We start from the raw sequence: 21,304 nt of genomic DNA on the forward strand, positions 1-21,304 counted from the left end.
ACATCTCAGGGCAGTGATGACATTGAGGATAGATGTGAACATAAATTAAGACATGGTATCTGCCCTCGAAGAGCTCACAGGCTCCATCTGGGCCTCCCATGCTCCAGGCATTAAAAACATTACATCCATTCCGTTCTCATTCCAATACATAATATAGTGGCCCCACCTTCAGAACGCAGCTGACCTGCTGACCCAGTTCCTAGAAATATGCTAAGGATTTCATGATGTGCTCTACCTTCTTAGTGTGTGAGTTGTCAACATGCAGGTTTTGGTGGCATTCAGGAGGACTTTACTACAGTCCAGGATCTAGTCCGCAGCTTTGCAAACTCAGAAACCTGGTTGGCCAAGGGCACCTGAGTGTTGATTCATCTTTCTGGGATGGGCACTCAGAAAGAGAGTAATGAATAAAACCAGAAAATCATCTTCTTCATCTCCATTGAGAACTCTAAATGTCAAGGGAACTGGCCACGGGACTCTGAGCATATCCTGACCCAGATTATTCTTTCCCTGAAGGCATAACTACCCGGGAAAGCAAATCAGAGTTTTCTTGGTAAACGTGGATTCAGTGCTTGGGTGGTGAGTATTAAATGATATGGGTTCTGCTTTGCGTTCTTCCCTGGGCTGTGTCCACACCTGGATCCGTGGCTTTCTTTTCTCCATACTCCTGTGGTTGATCCATCCCACTTCTGATTAATAGCTCTTTGGACATGTAAACAAAGGGATGGCAACTATATGCTGACCTTGCTATCAGTCTCCTGCTGTGTGCAAGGCAGACATTACTAATTGATCATGACTTTCCTACTGGGCTCAAAAGAGGGCAAAAAAATCCTTATCTGCACAGCACTCCAGGGGAGCAGACATTTGAATGGAATTGGCATGTAGGATGTAAATAATGTCTCTCCCTGGGTCATCAACTAAATTTGGTTAGAGTCCATCCTCACAGGTTATGACTTGCGTACTGATGCCGTGTCATTGACAGAAGGCAGATCCAAATTCTTGGTGGGGAGTGTGGCTTCATGATTGTCCTTCATGATATATTTATAATTTTGTTAGAACACTCAGTGTTTTCATTCATTATCCCATTAACATCCACTGGGAACTATTCAATGCCAGGGTCTGGCTTGTACTGATGAGCCCTACTTACAGGAGGCTTAGAATTTAGTGGTCTAAACCTAGCAATAGTCAGAACTTGAAGCAGATTATCTGCAAAGTCAATGCTAAATCCGGTGTTTCCCCAGAGGTACCTGTCCTCCTGCAGGGCCCAAATGGAACTTGGAGACAATGGTACCCAAATTATGGCTCAGTTACTTTCAGCTTATCAATTTGATTTTCTCTTTTGATTTGTGTTCTGCTGGACCCATGCTTATTTACAAAATATTTTAATCAGCTTTTTTTGTTGCTGTGACTAAAAGACCTGACAAGAACAATTTTAGAGGAGGAAAAGCTTATTTGGAGGTTCACAGTTTCAGAGGCTCAGTTCGTAGACAGCGGCTCCATTTCTCAGGGTTCAAGGTGAGGCAGAACAGAACATCAGGGTGGAAGAGGGTGGTGGAGGGAAGTAGCTCACATGATGATCAGGAAGCAGAGAGACAGAGAGAGGTCCACTTGATAGATACAAAATATATACCCCAGAGGCCTGCCCCTCATGAACCACCTCCTCCAGCCACAACCTACCCACCTTCAGTTACCTCTCAGTAAATCCCATCACTGATTGCATTAAGGCTCTCATAACCCAGTCATTTCTCCTCTAAACCTTCTTGCATTATCTCACACATGAGCTTTGGGCAACACCTCACTCCCAAAACATGATACAAAATTCTGTAATGGTGCCCGAGCTTAGCTCTTGAAACACAGGGCTCTTAGAATGTTTTTAATGATTGCACTATAGTTATACATATTATTGGGGTTCATTTTGATGTAATCATACATGCATGGAATATAATTTGCTCCACTTCAGTATCCGGTGCTTCCTCTCCTCCTACTCCCCATCTTCTATTCTATTGGTTTTCCTTCTGCTCATTTATAGTCTTTTCAAATTGGTGCTTTAGAGATTCACATAAAGGTGCAATTCACTGTGGTACATCCAAATGAAATTTGGACAATTTCATTCCACTCTTTCTCCCTTTTCCTGTTTTTTTTTTCATTATCCCCCTCTATTCCCTTTCTCAATACCATGCTCACCTTTCTATTTTCATGGGATTCCCTTATACCTATGTTTACCCTTGTGCCTTATTTTGGTTTGGTTTCCAGATAGGAGAGAACACAGTCAACCTTTGACTTTCTGAATCTGGCTGATTTCAGTTAGCATGATATTCTCTATTCCATCCATTTACTAGCAAATTCCATAATTTCATTCTTCTTTATGGCTCAATAAAACACCATTGAAAACAGGGGTTTTGGGGCTGGGGTTGTGGCTCAGCCGTAGGGTACTCGCCTAGCACATGTGAGGCCCTGGGTTCGATCCTCAGAACCACAAAAAAATAAATAAATAAAATAAAGGTATTGTGTCCAACTACGACTAAAAATAAATAAATAAATAAATAAAAAGAAAACAGGACTTTTAATGAAGGGACGGCCTTGTGTCCCTTTACCTTTCAAAGGCAACGGTGGAAGCAAAGGTATTTAAATTATCTCCCACCACCCAGCAATATCTGTTAGGATGTAATAAGAGGAGTCGATGATTCCATTCCAGAAGTAAAAAGTGGGAGGACCAGCAAAAAGGAGTTCATTAGGAGGAAGCAAATAATCCAAAGGGAAGGAACTGAGCCTGCTGAAGGGGAGGGTTAGCTGAGAGGATTGAGAAGCCTGAGAGCCAGTGTCGCTGCAGCCCTCTGCCTGCCTCTTCCCTGTGGATGAGACTCACATGTTAAGGCTAATGGGTCAGGGAAGGTTCCACACAGGCAGTGCTGCCTGCTGCTTCTCAGAGCTCCCACTGTGCAGCTTCTGCTTCCAGAGCTGAGCTCTAATTCTTGAGAGAGGTGTCAGACTTCTCCAGAGTCTTGTGGTGTTCTCCTGGCGACGACGGGAGGCCTGTGCTCAGATTTTGCAGCTGGGGTCTGTCTACCACCAGTTTTCTTCCCTTCACTTCCTCCTGGAAAAATTTATTCTTGCAAATAGTGGGCCTACTTTAATGTCAAAGAAGGAAGTAAAAGAGGAGAAAGGAGGAAAAGGAAAAGCAGAAAGAGGCCTTGTAACAGAATGTCAAGAGTTTGGGGACAAATGTCTTTTGCAGTTACTAGCTTTGAGTTGCTGGACGAGCTATTTAACCTCTCCAAGCCTCGGGTCTCTTCCTCTTCCACATTGAGATCATTATTGTGCTGATTGCAAGGGGTTGTAAACGAGGCATGATACATAAAGTGTCATGCACAGGAGGCAGATAAGGAATCAAAAATGGTGTCTGTGCCAATCATCCTGCTCACGCTGATGCTGTAGCTGACAGCTGTCTCTAGAGCCTTCAGTTTTGTTATCTTAACGGGCAACCTATAGGATCCCTTCTTTTGCTGCCATTCCTAGAGTCTATGCTTTCATGATTAAGAGAAAAGAGAAATAGTTATTTTGCTCAAGGATGCACTGCATATATAATGATGGCCCCATAAGATTATATTGCCTGGTGACATCATAGCCATCTTAGTCCGGGTAACTACACTCTATGATGTTTGCACAATGACGAAAGCACCTAGTGGGCACATTTATCAGAGTGTTTTCCTGTAGTTAAGTGATGCACAATTGCAGTAGGTTTGATATAAAAGTACAACTGACATTTGTATAGCTCATCAGGTTTGCAAGTCATTTTCATATACACTTTGCATTAGAGCCTTGTAGTGGTGATTCAGTGGTTAGGGGTGATTATCCCAATGTACAGACAAAGAAACTGAGGGACAAGTGAGCTACTCAAGGACATGAAACTGGTGGGATCCGGACTTATCTTTCTAACAGTGTAGGACTGCATTTGAAGTCCCCGCCTCCCCCCGCCCCATTGCATATCTGTACCCCTTCATTTTTTCTGACATCCTTTTGTCTGCCTCGAACATTCTCTTCTGTTGAAATAACTTCCAGATTCTATCAGACCTGTTTTGTCCTCCTAGAACATGCAGTGGGTATGTGCGGCTCTCACAATCCGCATTCCCATGTGACTGTCTCTTCTGCTGCACCGCGGCTCTCTGAGAGAGAACCCAGGTTTTATTTATCTTCAGATTCCTCATTCCTGTCACATCATTAGACACACAGTAGGTTCTCAATAGATTTTCAACTAATGAAGGAGTATACATAATGCTCATTACACATCAGCCTGGCTGGGCAGAGAGTCACTGATGCAGTCTCAAAATACAGTCACCTCGGTAGCTATGGGGGTTGGTTCCAGGACTCCTGTGGATGTCAAATCCTCAGATGCTCAACTACTTTATATAAAATGGCACAGTATTTGCATATCACCTACATACATACTCCTGTATGTATACTTTCTTTATTTTTGGTGTTGGGGTTCAGACCCAGTGCCTTGTGCATGCTAGACAAGTGTTTTGCCACTGAGCTACACCCCCAGCCCCTCCTACATATTTTAAATTATTTCTAATAACACAGTTACTATTTAAATGGTATTAGTCTTATTTATGGAATAATTATAAGGGGAAAAGTTTCTGTATGTTCAATATATGTGCAAATTTGTTTTGCAGATATTCTCAACCAAAGTTTGTTGAATCCGTTGGATGCAGAACTCACAAATATAGAGAACTGACTGTATAGGGAAATTAATTTATTTTGAAAGGTCCTATATGGAAGTTTCTATATGTTCAATATATGTTCAAATTTGTTTTACAAATATTTTCACCCTAAGGTTGGTTAAATCTGTTGGATGCAGAACTCACAAATATGGAGAACTGACTGTATAGGGAAATCAACTTATTTTGAAAGGTTCCATGTGAATTATTTTTTAAAATTTTAAACAAGACCTCGGTCTTTAGAACGTCTATAACATTTTTGAAAGCCTAATAAACATTAAATTCTACTTTCTTGGAAATTTTGATTGGTGGCCATTTTCAAGGTGACTTGCAGAACCATAATTACACTTGAAGGGTTAAATTCGATGACTACCACTCAATTCCAGGCATACCACAGATAGAGACTAACACAGAATTATGTGTTGTGATGCATTCGTTGGAGACTTTGCTTCTTTAAGGCCTGTTTTTATTTCTTTCTCATCCTGGGCTTATGGATCATTTATTTTATCCCCTAAAGGTTCAATCTGGTGGTTGTTTTAGACTCCTTTGATAGGATTTTAAATGTCACCAGCTCTGTGTAGGAGGAGACACTTCAAGGTTAATGAGAACCCAGACCACATTGAGTGTAAATCCAGTCCTCTGGATTGACAGCCATGGGTGACAGAGACTGAAGATTCCTGTGCACAAATAATGGGGGCAGCTTGACCTTTACCTGTGGAAGAAAATGAGCTGACTCATCCTGAGCCAGATAGAGTCCTGCTGAGATTAAAGCTCCAGGAAGATCAGGCGGGGATTAAGTTGTGATGGTCATAACCAAGAAATTGGAGAGCTGGAAGGGACTTGGTGGGGGTCTTTTGTGTAGGTGTGTGTACGTGTAGATATATACAGGTGTGTGTATATGTGTGCGTGAGTGTGTGTGTGTGTGTGTGTGTGCATGGATATATATACATACATATAGGTGTGAGCGTGTGTGTGTGTGTGTGTGTGTGTGTGTGTGCGTGTGTGCTCATCCCTTCTGTTTGAGGTGGCAGGAACACTTGCAGAGATACGCCCAAGGCGTCTGTGACTCCCATGGGAGGGCGTGTGAAATGTACTGCTCATGTGCACAACATCCACCACCCGCTCAAATAAGGCCCCCGAAAGGAGGAGGCTTTCTTCCCCATTCTTCCCTGTCTGTTGAGGGGAGGAATTTTCATTCTACTTGTAGAAGCTCAGAGGTGTGCATGCCATTCCCTCCTCATGCCCTCAGCAGCCTGGCTTCCTGCCTGGCAGGAGAGACTTCTCTGACCAGGGAAGGAGCCCGTGTGCTCCTCGGAGCGCTCCCTGGGTTTCTCTCCAGCTTCGTGGATGTCCGGTCTGTGTGACTGGACAGGATATGGGACTCAGAAGGGCCTTGGCTTCATGCTTTGCTATTGTCCGTTGACAATTTCTAACAACTTTTGAACTCTCTAAAATTTCCCTTTTGCATCGATTTTTGCAAACTGAGTAGCCAGTCCCACCAATAGCACACTTTTCTGCTTTCTGTAAAGGAGAGAATTCCAACCTTGCACAGGGAGGCTTGCAGTTTTGTGGGGGGATAAATTTCAATTTAGGGGCATGTTTTGGGAAGCCCATTTGGCCAGAGAGCCAGGTTTGCTGCTCACCAGCTTCCGCAGCGTGTCAGGTGTCTGGGAGGCAGCGCTGCACGTTGGTTACAAGTGGGACCAGGGCGACCACTGCCACCACTGCCAGGAACGCATCCTGGTTCTGCACTTGGTGGGCGCATGACCTTGGCAAATGATTCCACTCTTGTACTTCAGTTTTCCATCCTGTGGAGTGTGGGATATGCTTTTAAATGATTTAAAATTGTTTTGTGGTTTGGATGTGAGGTGTCCCCCAAAAGCTCATGGTGAGACAATGCAGGAGCGCTCAGAGGTGAAATGATTGGATTATGAGAGCTGTAATCTAATCAGTGGATTAATCCATTTGGTGGATTAATAATCTGAATGCATTAATGGGTGGTAACTTTGGCAGGTAGGACATGGCTGGAGGAACTGTGTCACTGGGGGCATGTGCCCCTTGGGAATTATATTACTCTTGGCTCCTTGCACTCAAGCTCTCTCTGCTCCTGGCTGCCATGAACGCTGTAGCTTTGCTCCACCACGCCTTGGTTTTGTGCCTCATCTCGGGCCCAGAGTTATGGTCAGCTGAATATGGACTGAACCCTAGAAATCATGAACTCATACTTTTCCTCCTCTAAGCGGTTCTTGTTGGGTATTTTGTTACAGCGATGCAAAGCTCACTAACAGACGTATCTAAGTGCTTGTGGTGCCTAGAACACAGTAAGGGTTACTAATAATTTCTATTATAATTCCCTCACCATAGCTCCTCAACCTTATTTCTTGCTTGATTTGGATTTCAGAAAGGGAACATAGGGAGTTATTTATTGGGTTCTATAAAACTCCAGCAAATCCTTTATCCTAAAAAAGAACCACAGATAGATTTTTTTTTTTTTTTAAAGAAGACTCTGTCCCTGCCCTCAGGGACGAGAGCTTTCTAAGCATTAACAACTAAATCCTTTAGAATCAGCAGTGACAGATGACCCTTTCTCATTTTAAAAAGAAGTCTCCTTTATCATTGCCTTTGTGACATTCTCCAAGGGCACAGGGCTGGGTATTGCCTTTGCTAGACAACGACCACTAGCATGTACCTGGAGGATAGGGTACCTATGAGAGATCTGGTTTTCCACCTTATGAATCAGGTGCAGTGCAGTGTGGGAACACCGCCGTGAGCCTGTGGCGGGCTTAGTCATTATTCTCTGATCTCTGAAGGGGAGACGATTCTTTCACACTGTTCTGGGTCTCAAGAAGCGGATGGGCTAGTGAGGCAAACAAAATGGGGCAGTCAGTGATTGGAGGGTGTGTGTGTGTGTGTGTGGTGGGGGTGGCAGGAGCAGAGAGGGAGGGCTACTCTGTCCTGCTGAAGGGGCCAGCAGGGCGAGCCTCAGAGGGGTTACCCTTGAAGAGCAGTTTCCATGGTAGATGTGTGTGTGTGTGTGTGTGTGTGTGTGTGTCTGCTCTCATGGTGCCAGTTGCTTCCATTTTGGACTCATTGAAGTTGTAAATGAAAGTCTTAATTTACACGCTCTTCCCAAGAAAGGCTCCCTGCTCTTCCTTTCTCCCCAGAATGCCCATTGTGTTTCTTCAAGACCATCCTCACCCAAGAGTCCTACATCTTCTCTGGGAGTTTATTTCTGGCAAATAGTTTTCTAGACAACCGTGAAGGGCCCAAATTCTTAACAGCTTCCAGTGGCTTTGAGGGGCTGTGGTGGAGACGACATGGGGGCATGGGAAGGAAGGACGGTGATTCAGCAGAGGCCAAGCAGGCTGTCAGACTGGAGGGCCTGAGACGCGCTCGATGGGGACACCACCCACAGCAGGAGCCCTCAGCCGGAAGCTTCTGAGGAAGGAATCTACTCCCATGGGCAGATGCTGCAAAAGTCAAAGACAAAACTCCTCAAAAAGAGTCCCAGATACGGCCACAGGGCACCTTCTCAGTTGAAACCCTTTGTGAGTGAAGTTGGTAAGGTCTTCACTGTGTCCCGCTCACTGGTGTGAAGACGGCGTGGTCTTGTGAGGAGACCTGGGCCTGTGTCCCATGTGGCTGTAGATGTCACATGTGACTATGGGTGGCTTCTGGAGTCTCAGTTTTCCACATCTGTAAAATAGTACCCCAGGGTCATCTTAATGCCAAATGAGATGCTTGTAAACTGTGAAGCACTTTGGGTCTTTTTATTCCACATCATTATATATTTATTCCACATCCTGGGTCATGTATCGAACGTACATAAAACCAGGAAGAAACCAGACCAAATCAAACAGAAGCAAAGCAGAAGAAAAAGTGGAGGCTTTCTCTGAAGCTAATAAGGACTTGGAGGGCTATGACTGTCATTGCCCCCCTTAGGTGCAAAAGCCTGGAATTAATTGGCAGAAGCACTAGTTCGGAGGCCTGTGTCAAAACTAATAGAAGAGCTGGGTGTGGCGGTTCACGCCTGTAATCCTAGTGGCTCTGGAGGCTGAAAAAGGAGGATCATAAGTTCAAAGCCAGCCTCAGATAGTTTTTTTTTTTTTTTTTTTTTAAAGAAGACTCTGTCCCTGCTCTCAGCAACTTGGTGAGGCCATAAGCAACTCAGTGAGACCCTGTCTCTAAATAAAACATAAAAAAAGGGCTGGGGATGTGGTACAGTGGCTAAATACCCCTGGGTTCAACTCCTGGTACAAAAATAACACCATAAAACCCTAATAGAGGAAATGGTGAAATAATTTCTGTTGAAATACATTATTTTTATTTTTTGGTAGTGGGGATTGAACTCAGGGGCACTTTGAAACTGTGCTATATCCTTGACCCTTTAAATTTTTTTTTTTTTTTAAATTTTGAGCCAGGGTCTCACTAAATTGCTGAAGGCTGGCCTATCTGCAACGTGTCAGAAAAAAGGCTCATACTGCAGACCTCGTAGACCACATCTGATCATGTAGCCAAGACTACAGTTTGACTTTTCACCCTCTTTTCTGATAAAATTCTCTTTCTCCTTAATGCAAGGTGCAGCGAGGATGCTTCTCTTTGATTTAAAATGTAATAGAGTACTGCCAAGGCTTAGGAATAATAAATTCATCCCCTAGTCACTGATCCGATGCACCCATGCCCATTTTTTAAAAAAAATATTTATTTTTTAGTCATAGGTGGACACAATATCTTTATTTTATATCCATGTAGTGCTGAGGATGGAACCCAGTGGCCTCATGCATGAAAGGAGAGCGCTGTACCTCTGAGCCACACACCCAGCCCCGGTGTCCATTTTATACTCATTCCATTCACTTCACTTTATTTGAACTCAACTAAATGTAATTCAATTCAATTTGGTTAAAAAAAGAAAGTCCTGAGCATCTGCTAGGTGTGCAGGGACCAAGGATGACCAGGGTGCTGCGTATACTCTGCTTCCTGGTGTTGACATTTCCCCCCGTGGCCACTGGGTGGCAGTGTGTCACAGTAAATGTTCATTTCGTGGTCCTGTTGGATTGGTCCTCCCCCAGGCCTAAGGCTCAGAGACTGTGGCTTCTTCCTCGGATTTGTTTAATGCACACTTCCAAATTGAACCGACAGCTGGTATTATAGCCGTGCGTGTGCAGTATATGTGCTTAATTATACTGTGGAATTAAATTGAAAAGGGTGAGAATGTGGTTACATGTGTATGTTTCCAAAGCCTGCTCCAGAGTTCACAGCTTCTGCCTGGGGCTCAGTCAGGGATGAGGAACCTGCAGAGAAAGCGGAGGGAAGCCACAAACCCAGCGGCAGGTGGTATCGAAACGCAGTGGTGCAAAGGTTGCTTCCCGGACCACTGGCAGCCACTGCCCTGGGGTGGCTTAGCCTACCCACCTGCAGCCCTAATGCTCTCCTCTGCTCCCTGCTGGGTTGCTTCCTGGGACCCAGCATCACCCCTCAGAACTTCATCTCCTAGCATCATGGACTTACCACGGGGGACTACCCACAGAACTCTGAAAATGTGTATCTGCTAGAGACTTTGGAAAGACCTTCATTAGACAGAGCTGGGACATCTAGGGGTATCTCTGAGGGTACAGTTTTGGGCACAGAAGAGTCAATGGGAATAATCACAGTAGTGAAAAGACCGTCATCGCATCTCTTGTAGTAGGTGTTCTGTTGATGTTGAATGCCACCAGAGATGGGGAACTCAGTACTTGCAAGCAGGTCCTTTCCTTCTTGAAGGGAAGGAAATGGAATTATTTACAATTTTTAAATTTTCTTTGAGCTGAAATCTGAATTCCTGTGGGTTTCAACTGAGGGTGCTTGTTTTTACCCCTAGGGTCATATAAGCAGGTGGGCCCCTTAAAATTGCACATTCTGGCTTGGTATATCTGGAGGAGGGCCAGAGATTCTGCATCTCTAGCAGGCTCCCAGGAGATGCTGATCTTCCCAGTTCAGAGACCACACTGTGAACAGCAAGGAATCTTTGGACTTATGAAATTGTCCCTGGGCTCAAATTTTGGCATTACTGTCTAGCTCTGTGACCTTGGAAATATTCCCCAAGTTCTGATTTGTAAAACGGAGGTCATAGGCATGAATGAATAATGCCTAATTCATTAATTATGAGAGCTAAAGGAAATCATGAGTTTGTAGCTGCTAGAAAGGCTTTCAGCTGCCAAGTAGAAAAAACCTGATTGATATTAGTTTAAACAATTGGAGTTGATTTTTCTTGCAAAACAAAGAAATCTGGAGGTAAGTGGAGCTGGCATTTGGTCATCTGGTCAATGATAAAATCAAAGCCCCAAGGTCTTTATATGTTCTACCCTTCATCTTCAGTGTATTGAATTTTCATTTTCATACTTGTTGCCACATGGTCACAAAATGGTTGTCACAGCTCCAGCATTATGTGTGTATTCAAGGAAAGAATAAAGGGAGAAATATTAGTAATGATCATGTCTTTTTTATTTTTATTTCCTTTTTTTTCAGTGTTGGAGGTTGAACCCAAGGTATAATACACACTATGTTATTGCTTTAATACTGAATTATACCTCCAGCCTAGGCCTGGCTTACTTATCAGGAAAGTAAAACACTTTCTGAGAGCTCCCCTTATCCCTAAACAGATTTTTCCTTATGTCTCATTGGTCAGAGATGGGTAACATAACCACTCTTATTTTAAAGGGATTAATATATATATATATATATATATATATATATATATATATATATATTAGTTGTAGTTGGACACAATACCTTTATTTTTATTTATTTATTTTGATGTGGTGCTGAGGATCAAACCCAGTGCCTTGCACATGCTAGGCGAGTGCTCTACTGCTGATCTACAACCCTAACCTTCTTTTAAGGGATCTTAGCATAAAAATTTACTGGCACAATGGAATGGAATTGTTATGATTCATTGGGCTGAGTACATTGCTATTCATCTACTCCAAATTGCAGTTTTACTGGCAAAGAAGACATGGGAGATAACATTGGGGAAGTAACTCTGTGGTTTTTAGAGCATGTCCATAAATTCTGACACTCTTCCCTTTAGGGGACCAGATCTAGGTCTTTTTCCCTCAAGTCCCATCAGAAGAGGATGAGGAAAGTAGCTCTTTGTGTGATTTTGGAGGCTGGGTCATGACGGTCATGCATCTTCTACACTGTTTCCCAGAACACTGGCCCTCAGAACCCTCAGGAGCTCGACTCACCTGAGACCACCATGGTGTGAAGAGCCAAGTGGCCCAGAGAGGGTGCATGTAGGTGCTGTGGCGGGTGGTCTTGGTTTATCCATCACCCCGGCCCAGGTGCACAGAGGTGGGGGATCAAGCCTGCAGATGACACCATTCCCTGACGGTTGTATTGACCTAGCACAGGGCATGAGATAAGCCATTCTTGCTGTGACCTGTGAGAATTCCTGACCTACAGAATCTGTGGGTATAATTCAAGGGTTTTTGTTTTAAACTTCTAAGTTTGGGGGATACGTTTTAACTTAGTAATAGCAACTGGAAGAGTAACGAATAGAATTAGCAATGGATGCTTCCCACAGTGCCTGCAGAGGGTAGATGCTCAACTATGCTACTTGTTAAAACTTTTCTTCGGGGTCTCCAAAACTGTTTAGTATCTTGGCACTCATGATCCAACTAAGCAAGTCATGCTGAATATCTTCATTTCTTTTTGGTGTTTCTTACTTGAGTGGATTTCACTTTTCTTGCCCTCTCCTGCTTTCCTCTGGTGATATGCCAGATGACATTCACCTTTGTTGAGGTCTGGTTTCCAAAACCAATGATAATAACAGTTGGGGTTTGTTGAGTGACTATTATGGACCAGGCCCTTTGATGAGCACATCACCCTCTAAGGCAGGTGCTTATACTTCAGGAAACTGAGGTGCAGTGGGGGATAAATACTTGCCCAGGGTCACAGAGGTAGTAAGTGGTAGATGCCAAACCATCTAGCCTAGTTGTTCCTCATCATGGACAGCAACATGTCAGCTATGTTTGGCCCAGTGTGGGCCAAACCATGCTCTCTGGATTCTGTGAGGTGGGTGAGGAGTGGGGAGGAGAGAGATTGCATTTATAGACTGCTCAATATTTACCTTGCTGGAAATAGAGGAGGCCATTTGGAAGGCGGCCAGCCTCTTCTCCCAGCCGGGTATCTATTGAGGCCTGTCCAGTTGAGTAATAGCAAAAGTTTAGCTCCCTTTGAGCTGTTGGTTTCTAACTTGCTTTCTTGATCAGTCCTTCTCTTCCCTTTCCCCTCCTTGACTAGTGATGGGGTTATGTCCCAATAAAACCATCATGAAGTTGAAAATATTGTATGTTGAAAATGGATTTAGTTGCCTGATTCCAAACGATGTAACCGTCTGTAATTATCTTATTCTACAAGCATCATGGCAGGGGGTGGTTCTAAGGTAGGTTTTGAGGTGGATTTAGACCCAACCATCCTTGCAGTTCTCCTATGCCAGCAGTAACATGTTGGTCCTATCTTTCTTGGTGGTCCCAAGACCACAGCCACAGCTCCAGGAGCATGTCCCTATACCACCCAGCAGGAAGCAGGAAGGGGCTGGCAGTAGCCTACACCGAACCTCCCCTTCCTGTTACTGTCTGTTACTAGGGATCAGATTCTTTCTTAGAATCTCCCAGAAATCTTGCCCTCCCCATTCATGGGCCAGAATGGGTCACATGTCTGTGTAGATGAGTTGTTGGCCACGGGAAACAGGACTCCATTATTGCTTTAGGGCAATCTCGGGTCATTCCTGGGAGCTGGGCAGATGGACGTCCAAGCACAGGCCCGTGGCGTGGATAAGGAGGTCAAGGCTGTTGCGTGGGCAAGCAGTGGGGCCTCGCTTTCCCTAGATCAAAGGCAGGCAATCAACTGCTTCCTCTTTTTCTTTTCCTCCGACTCCTCTCCTGCCGCAGTCCGGCTGCAGCAAAATAACCGGGGGTGTGTTGGGGGGTGACGAGCAACTTGTGTAGATTGATACAGCAGGAGTGGGAGCCGTTTATTGTAGGACAGGAGGGGTATATATACATTACACACAGCTTATCTTAATTAACATAAACTAGATACAGCAGTCAACCAATAAGAAATCTCCACACTTAATGGCTCGCTGGAGTTACTTCACAAACCACTCCCTCTGGCAAAATGCCAGGCGCCATCCAGACTTGTTTATAGACTCTAACACTCTCCCTTTCCAACTCTCTATCCAGATGTTCCCTCCATGGCCTGCTTCTCAGCTGTCCCCTCTGCTAGTCTCGGTTCCGTCACTTTCCTGATTCCCTCGTTTTCCCCTCTCGTTTTTTCTCTCTTTCTTCTGGCAAAGACTCAACCCATCTGTGACTGTCTAGGAGGCCTCTAAGAGGCCGTGTGCAGGAGGCACTCGCTCTGGACCTTGCTTGGGTGAAAGTGTCAACATTCCGTCCTCCTATTGGATGCACCATTTGGGTGGTACAGGATGCCAGGATTCCAATGCTCTCTCTGAATTTTCCTTTCTTCTTTTTTCTTTTCTTCTTTCCCATGAAAACTCTGCTTTTGGGCTGGGGATGTGGCTCAAGCGGTAGCGCACCCGCCTAGCATGCATGCGGCCCGGGTTCGATTCTCAGCACCACATACAAACGAAGATGTTGTGTCCACTGAGAACTAAGAAAAAAAAATAAATGTTAAAATTCTCTCTCTCTCTCTGTGTCCCCCTCTCTCTCACTCTCTCTTTAAAAAAAAAAACAAAAAAACTCTGCTTTTCTTCTCAGAATCTCTTCAGGTCTTCTCTGTAACCCAGCTTCTGGGATTCTACAGGCTGACCCCTGGCGCTGGACACCCCTGGCGCTCTCCTGGGTGGAGACTTCTACCCACAGTCCTGGGCGCTGTACTTATTTTATGCCTCTGAAGCCCAGCCCCGTTTCCTTCCGTTTTCTCTGCTCTGACTCATGGAGGTTGTGTGGCAGACTTCCTGGATTAACTCCTTCGCATTCTGATAATTTATCTTTGTTTTTTATTTTTGGCCTAGTTTCCTTTTCTTTATCTTTTAGACTTACTCTCTGTGAGGTTTTGTTGTTTTCCTTCATTGTTCAAACTCCTGATTATTTTTTTTATTTGCTTTCATCTTTTTAATATCAAAGAACTCATTTTTGTTTATGAATACCTTTCCTCTTAAACAATAATATATTTTATGTATAGAATTTGGCTCTGAGTTTTTTTTTCTTTTTTAGGAATTCTTTTGTTTCTTGCATTTCCTGTCATCTCTAGGTTTTTTTTTTTTTTTTTTTCCTGTTCTGTTTTTAGTGTGCTGCCATGTCTCTCCTGGCAGTGCCTTGTTGGGCTGTCCTGGTTAACGATGTGGACATCGAAAGGCATTTGGAAGGCCCGGATGTGCAGGCAGTGCTTGCTGATGGGCGGGCCTTGTGTAGGACGATGGGGGCATAGGCTAACCTGCTGATGGGATACCCCGCAAATGCCAAAATGTGCAGCTCTTTATTTTAGGGCCATTTCCAATCTGGCCTTAACAGTCCTAACAGCAGGTTACTGTAGCATCAGGTTTCCGCAGTGTTAACTTATTCATGTTCCTCAAGATACCAAACTTCCTTAGGCCTCAGTTTCCTTGTCTATAATTAGATGGAATAGGGCTAGGTGACCTCAAAGGACTCTTTCCTCTCTACAGTTTTATAATATGATTCAGGACAGAGATTAGTTTGGCGACAAAAGCATATTAGAGGGAATCAACTATGCTAAAATATAAAGATCCTTTGAAACTGTCAAGAGATCCAGGCTCCTAAAAATCTAATAAAATTTTTGACTCACTGGAGACATGACTCAATGGGAGATAATTAGAAATAAACTTGGGAGGGAAGATTCCAGGAGGACTAATATTTGGTGGCAATGCCTTCATGAATTTTGCCTGTGGACCCTGTGATGCTGAAGTCCCTAGGTTTTACAGTCTACCTTAGGGGACAGAACTGCTTACCTAAGCTGGACATAGCTGATTGAATATAGGCCTTATAGATCCAGAGAGAAGGAAGGAATATTAGATTTTAATTAATAGTAACCCATCCAAGACTCAGGGTCTTAGACTGACAGATCCCACACAAAGTTCAACATCTTGAAAGATTTCTAAAATTAGATTCTTGTTTTCTCCTAAAATGAAGCTTTGTCCTTCCCCACCAGGCTTGTGAGAAGTGAAGGCGTTCTCAAATGTGGAAGGAAAAACATTGCTTGGAGATTTCACATTTCTGCCTGGGAATGTTCTCTGTCTCTTTGTCTGTCTGTCTGTCTGTCTCTTTCTGTGCGTGTGTATTAAAATTAAAAGAAAGTTTTGGTTTCAACTCTACTTACTGAGACTCTAAATTCCTACAAAATTGATGCCCGGGTCCCTACTTTTGAATAGATAACATTCATACAATGTGGGTGCGTAGTAGGTGTTTGTTACACATTTGAGTAAATGAATATATTGAGATGCAGATGACCTAGAAAAGTGGTTCCTTTCCACCCACCTCTAACTCATGTTGAAAATCTATATGTTGCTGTGCAAGTTCACCATGTCCTAAGCAGGCTGGGGATTGGAACTGGGGCTTGTTTAAAAGATAAGGGTACCTTCGGCTGCATTTGATGGAATTCCAATGTCACAAAATACCTTGAGGAATAACTTCTCGGCCAATACTCCTTACTTCAGCTGTGTCTCTTGTCCTGTCGTCACCTCAATATCGGATTGCCGGAGCAGAAATATGGCTAACGTGTCACAGTGGTATTTACACAGAGTTCGGGAGAGCAATGACGGAGGAGACATTTAGGGGAGATTTCCTTGGATTTATGATATTGATTTTTGTTCTTTGTAGGAGGAAGAAATTAACACCTCTCCTCCTAAATATATGTTCTCTGTAATGAGCCTGGTTAGCTTCATGAAATACAACCTACCAAGTTAGTTTGCCAGGAGGGGACGGGGATGCACTCAGAGAGGACTGGCAACCTTGCCTGGAGAAGGGGCTCTATTAGATCTCAGATGAGGAGGGAGAGAGCTCACGTTGCCCTTGCTTTTGGCAAAGCTGATCAAAGACCAGCCTTAGCTGGGGACACTTGTTTAAGGAAGGGTTGAAAGAGAGGCAGGATTTTCCTAGTGGCACAGACTTGAGGGCTGCTTTTTAATGTTTGTGTTTTTGATAAAGCCATACACTTACTTATTTATTCAACAACTATTTACGATGGGCTAGATATTGCCTTATCACAGGGTCTCTAAAGAATTGCCTTGAGGAAGCTTGCAGACCGGGAGAGGACACCACCAGAACCAGTCGCCTAGCAGCCGAGCACGGAAACTTCTACTCCTGGGGAAATTCAGAATCTCCTTGTAAAATGGGAAACTTGATTTCAGTCACACCTAATGTCTAGGTATCATCCTCAGTTTTCTGGTGCCCAGCTCCGCATCGGCCTGTGCTTTGAAATCAGTTCTTCTAAAAATATGCCTTTCATCATTTTCTCCTTTCTTCAGGATCTACAGTGACTTCCTGTGTTGCCAGCTGAACTCAAGATCAAAAGCCTATGCCTGAGTTTTAAGCCTTCTCATAATTCAGCTTCTCTTCCTTTCCGACCGCAGGGGCATAGCAATGCCCCCACCAGTGGGGAGGTACCTTTTCCCTCTGAGATTGCTCTCGGTCGGCTGGAAGCCTCTTAGAGAATCTTCAGCTTGTTAAGATGTTGGTAGAGAGCTCCTTTCCCAGGAGCACTCCCACTCTCCAAACCCAGGGGTGCTTTTCCTGGGACTCACTCGCTCTTCCACAGCCCAGGAACTCCAGGGTGAACCCTGCAGCATCACCCTCAGCCTCCTCTGCCTCCCCTGGTGTGCTCACAGGTGGCACGGCTGGCCAGATATTTTTGCATCCACCCTGTGCAGCCAGCGCTCCGTCTACCTCCCATCTTTGCTTCTCTTCTTGGTTTTTTTCAGGTACTACCTGTTTTTCAAGATCTGACACAGTGAACGTCACCCATGCACTTAACAGCTATTTATCGAGGATCTACAAAATGGACCCAGGGGTGGGAAACAGACAGTGTTGGGTTCTCATGGAGTCTAGAGTCCAGAGAAGGGTCAGGGAGGAGAAGTCTGCTGAACTACCATCTAAATCAGCAGGTGTCGTGTGGTGTTGGCCCTGCAGGCAACATGCTGCGGGGGGTGTAGGAGGGGCTTGGGTAGTGAGGTCTGTGGGATCCTGCAACCAGATACCTGATGGGGTCTCTGTAGTTGGGCCCTGGACTTGATCTGAGGTTGGGGACAGGGAGGTTGGGGAGGCCAGGGAAGCTTTTCACGCAATCCCAGCCTTTGGACCAAGGCTGGAGTAGGAGTAAATGTTCTTCAGGCAAGAGAGAGAGAGAGAGAGAGAGAGAGAGAGACATACGCCAGTAGCAGGAGGTACAAAGACCCTGGAGTGAGAGAAACTGTGTTTTTGAGGAGTCATCAGCAGCCATGCGGTGGCTGGAAAGCCCCATCTTTTCTAGAACCCCCCAGAATTATATTCTCATATCCTCTTGTCGAGTCACTAGAAAAGCAAGTGATTGTTGGCTTTAGCAAGCATGAATTTAGGATCCGTTGTGCTCTGTGAAAGGTGCTCTAAGGCCTCACAGCACTTTCCCTTTTGTAATGCTCATCCCACTGTTAAATATAGTGTATTATTCATTCTCCCTTCCCTAAGCCCCACCAGAGGCTATAAGATACATTTATGAAGAGATTTTCTGTTCTGTTTACTGGATCACTGAGATCCTGGAACCAAATCTGGCACATAAAATAGGTGCTCATATCTGCTTGTTGAATGAATCTTGTGTTGAATTAAAATAAAGCCTGTTGCCGGGCGAGGTAGCGCACGCCTGTAATCCCAGCAGCTGGGGAGGCTGAGACAGGAGGATTGTGAGTTCAAAGCCAGCCCCAGCAATGGCGAGGCACTAAGCAACTCAGTGAGACCCTGTCTCTAAATAAATACAAAGTAGGGCTGGGGATGTGGCTCAGTGATCGAGTGCCCCTGAGTTCAATCCCAGAAGCCTGTTGGAACATGGTTGTGACCTTACATAGCTTATGTCTGGTAGCTGTTTTACGTATTACTCTGCATTATTTTTTAATTGTTTCATACACAGGGGTCTCTCTTCCGCTAGACCATAACCTTCCAGAGAGAGGCCTGGGCCGTCAGGAATTATCTGTGCAGCCTGATTGTAAGAGTTCATTTAAGGAGTCAGAATCCAGCTGAAGGTCAGAAACTTGCAAATTAGAATCCTTCACAATAAAGCAAAGTCCTTTGAGAGTTCCAGGAAAAAAAAAAACAAAACATCATTTTAGGAGCTTCTAGTAACGATAAATAATAATAATAAATAATAATAAAGTTTAACTGTCAATTTCTGACTTTACAGTATAGGCTTCCACATTCAGGGGGAACTGAAGAAGGCTTGCAGCCTGCCAGGTAAGCACCATCTGTATTTTATTTAACATTTGAGAAGCAGAGCAGACAGACCCAATCTCTGGCCACTTCCTAGCTCAGCATCCAGGGTCACCGCCTGAACTCTCACACCGAGAGGTGACACGAAAGGCCCGTGCTGTTATTAATGCTTCTATCCATGGCTTATTGCCTCCATTAAAGCCACGCGGGTCTGAGATGGGATCCTTCACCTGGGATCTGAGGAGGCCGGCCTCGGTCCCCCGGGGAAGGCCAGGGGTCATTTTACACCACGGTGAGCCTGACGCAGGAAGCTCTTAGAGGGAAAACTCGTTAGCCACGGAGCGGAATTCTATCTGGGGCTTTGCAACTCTGTAGTAACCCCTCCAGTGACCTCATCCAGACTCATAAGTCGGCAGATGTGAGCAGGCCAGCGTGGCCTTCTCTTTTATGTTGTAGGCGATGGCTTCGGGGAAGGGAAGAGGGCGCGGTTCACGGGAAGAAATGAGCCCAAAGGAGACTGTGCCAATTACTGCACCTGTCAGTGTTCAACAACAGATAAAATTAATTCGGAAACCCAAACAGTCTGCAGAAAACCGAACACAATTATCTAAGAAATTAAGTTATCCCGTTGCCATGACCTTTAATCAATCATCCGACCGTTAATGTTAATTTTGTGATCTAAAAATCATAGTTCTATTTGCATTTTAATGGCTGCTAAATGAGTGTCATCAGGAAGAAATAATGGCAGGGTGGCCTTTTGCGACAAAATTCTTCCTTCCTAATGGTGAGGCACAAAGCTAGGGAACTGGTGTTTGCAAAAGGTTTTGTTTCGCCTTCTAGCAGATGTATGGAGCTGCCCTTCTCAAATGAAAAAACAAGCAATTCCCTACAAATACCACCACCTGTTGTTATAAATAAATCCAAGCTGTAAAATGGAACGGAAGTTTAATGGCAAAATCATTACGTGCATCCTCACCCCCCTCCCGCCAATCCTTCATAATGGCCTCTTAACAACTTGTTCCTCCTCATGTACCTTTTTAAGCTTTCGACCAGCCATCAGGTCCCATCCCTACTGTGGATTTGTGGCTAAAAATAAAAAGTCACCGACCTCTGGGGGAACAGATCCCACGTCCATTTGTATGGTCAGAGTGGCTAGCTACTGGCTACATGCCACTCTGTGTTTAGGGTTCCCTTTAAATCTTAATCCAGACTTCCAGTGGCGTTATTTCACAGCTAATGAACCTAACCTTCAAGCGGGAGCATAAAATCCTAATTACATCAGGGCATCGTGAGGTTATTGGCAGGCTGTTTATCATTCGGCAGGATCTTGCTTCTGCGAGTAGTTATAGGAAAATTATAAAGCATCAGAAATGGGATGCTGTATTCTTTGATTATCCCAACTCCCTTTGCCTACAGACTTTACCACTCCATCTATAAATATTGATTGTTTAGGAGGTCCAGGATATTATAACTTACTCAAAATACTGTGTTCTTCACCTGAAACTGAGCTGCTTTTTTTTTCTTGAAATCTCCCCGGAGAAGGCCTTATATGAATAATTTCTTTGGATAAAAGAGGTCTTGAAATTATAAATTTTGGGGGAAACATCTTTAAAAATAAAGAGCTTCAGAGATTTTACTGAGCGCAAGAAATTCAAATAAGGAAGGGAAACGAAAACATGAGAGATGAGTGCTAACTTACTTTTCTCTTCAAAGGAAAGATGGAGGTGGGGTGGGGAATGTTCTTGCAGATGGCAGAAACTCCATTTCATAAAAGATTTATTAGCAGTGACAGAGGGAGATTGCTGAGTGGGACCCTGATAAATGCCTGGCTTTTCCCCCCCCTGCTTTAAAATTATGGGTTCTGTCCATAAAGTACTGATTAATTCATATTCACTCAATGACATACCCTTTTTTTTCCCTCCCCCAAGCAAAGATTGTAAGCATTTTACTTCAACAAATAAAGAACTCTGGGTGGGATGCATACTAATTCATTTAGCACTGGAACTGGCACTACAATTTATGCAGCTAATCACAGCAAAGCAGCAAAGAATCTTTTCTTTCCCTGTGACAAGGCCTGCCTACCTTTCAGCGTTTTTTTCCCCCCTAAGGTATTATTAATCTCTAAACTTCACAAAATTGAAGACTTATCTAACACCCTTTAAAGCAGAGTGGCGTCAT

At 44.2% G+C, this 21,304-nt stretch overlaps 1 long non-coding RNA gene across 1 annotated transcript in view; it reads left to right on the plus strand.

Moving 5' to 3' along the window:
* The first annotated feature begins 474 nt into the window (after nucleotides 1-474).
* LOC144378567 (uncharacterized) overlaps nucleotides 475-21,304 on the plus strand; it is a 49,420-nt gene continuing 28,590 nt past the window's right edge. Inside the window, exon 1 of the long non-coding RNA XR_013440376.1 lies at nucleotides 475-576. This is a non-coding gene — a long non-coding RNA (uncharacterized LOC144378567). The remainder of the gene's footprint in view (nucleotides 577-21,304) is intronic.

The sequence above is a fragment of the Ictidomys tridecemlineatus genome, chromosome 6 (genome assembly GCF_052094955.1).
Source record: "Ictidomys tridecemlineatus isolate mIctTri1 chromosome 6, mIctTri1.hap1, whole genome shotgun sequence".
In the NCBI taxonomy this organism is placed as follows: Eukaryota; Metazoa; Chordata; class Mammalia; order Rodentia; family Sciuridae; genus Ictidomys; species Ictidomys tridecemlineatus.